This window comes from Moschus berezovskii, chromosome 8, assembly GCF_049115385.1.
Source record: "Moschus berezovskii isolate FMDL1 chromosome 8, NW_MosBer_1.0, whole genome shotgun sequence".
Taxonomy (NCBI): domain Eukaryota; kingdom Metazoa; phylum Chordata; class Mammalia; order Artiodactyla; family Moschidae; genus Moschus; species Moschus berezovskii.
Genome location: NC_142467.1, coordinates 95160613 through 95162639, shown reverse-complemented (window position 1 = coordinate 95162639; position 2027 = coordinate 95160613).

The following is a 2027-nucleotide window of genomic DNA, read 5'->3' as shown; positions in this document are numbered from 1 at the left end:
GGCTATTGTAAATAGTGCTGCTGTGAACATTGAGGCACCTATATCTTTTCAAATTAAGTTTTTCTAGTTGGCTTCAATTTTTAAATTGGAAAGTATTTGGTTATTATTATTATTTTTGGCCTGTGACATGTGGGATCTTAATTCCCCAACCAGGGATTGAACTCATGCACCCTACACTGGAAGTGTGGCGTCTAAACACTGGATCACCAGGGTTCCAATCATTGTTCAGTGATAATTATTAACAGTTAAGGGGAGGTGGAGTAGGGGAGAGAGTCCTGGGTTCAGTCTCTACCCCACTACTTATTTCCTGAGACCTTGGATGAGGATCTGAAAGTTTCGTAAGTGCCTTCTCCTCACCTGACAAATGGGGAGAATCTTCTTCTGGGCAAGTAATTAGGTATTGATACTTCATAAAAGTCTCTCTGTTATTTCATTGCCTACACACACACACATGCACACACATACACACACACACAAACCCTCAAGAAATGCAATCCATCTGGTAGACCAAGCCTATAAATTTCAATATTCATGAAAAGAATGCAACAAAAAGTGGTGGGAAACCATGAGGTTTTCTAAACTTAAGTCATTCAAATGTGTGCCAGCTATACAATCATGAGTAATTTTACTGTATATCCCCTCGTTTAAGACATTCAGATATGCATTTAGTTTAAAATAGAAACTTTAAATGACTGCCATACATGGAAAAACGGAATGACATACCATAAATAGATGGAAACTGAATTTAAAAAAATACAGTGAAAGCAAAACACTGTTTTTAAGTGGAGAAAGAGGAGACTGTCTTTTCCATATGCTCCTGGTAAGCTGTCCTGGAAATTCCCAGTGTGAATGCCTCAGACTACCAGTGGTACCATCAGCTAAGCCCATTATACCCTGACCCATTAAAAAAACATTTATTTATCTGACTGTGCTGGGTCTTAGTTGTGGTATGCAGGATCTGTTAGTTGTGGCATGTGAACTCTTAGTTGTGGTATGTGGGATCTAGTTCCCTGACCAGGGATCAAACTCAGACCCTCCTGCATTGGGAATGTGGGAATGCAGGGTCTTAGCCATTGGACCACCAGGGAAGTCCTGACCCGTTTCTGCTATGAACCCAGGACTCCATCACCCAAAGACCACCACAATGTACACCCCTATTTTTTAAATCTTCTTTCTTCCTTGTTCAACTTGGTTTAATATCAACTCTATTGACATGTAATGTCCAGTTCATAAAATGTATCCATTTTAAGGCTTTGGGCTTAGTCGTCTCTGACTCTTTGAGATCCCATGAACTGTAGCCCACCAGGCTCCTCTGTCCATGGGATTTTTTTCAGGCAAGAACACTGAAGCATGTTGCCATTTCCTCCTCCAGGGGATTTTCACCACCCAGGGCTCGAACCAGCGTTTCCTGAATCTCCTGCATCTCAGGCAGCTTCTTTACTGCTGAGCTATCAGGGAGGCCCCAGGTGGGCTTAGTGGTAAAGGATCCGCCTGCCAATGCAGGAGATGCACGAGACCTGGGTTAGATCCCTGGGTTGGAATGATCCCCTGGAATAGGAAAGGGCAACATGGTCCAGTATCTTGCCTGGGAAAAAATCCCATGGATGGAGGAACCTGGCCAGCTACAGTCCATGGAGTCACAGGGAATCAGACATGACTGAGCCCACTTTAAGTGTATAGTCTGATGAGTTTTGACAAACCTGCAGTGTCTCCACTTCCCCAGTCAACACGGAGAACCTTTCCATCACCCAAGAAAGATTGCCCTGAGTCCCTTTGCAGTAACCCCATCCCATCCTCATCTACAAATGACCATTTATCCGCTATTCTGTCACTCAGGATTAGATTTCCCTTTATTAGAATTTCATGTGGATGGAAGCATATAATAAGCAGTCTTTTGTCACTGGCTTCTTTCATTAACGTAGTGTTTTTGAGAGTGACTGGTGTTGTGTAATTCATTGATTCATTCATTCCTTTCAAGGCTGAATAATATTCCATTTGTGTGGATGTCCCAGAGTTGATCTGTTAAC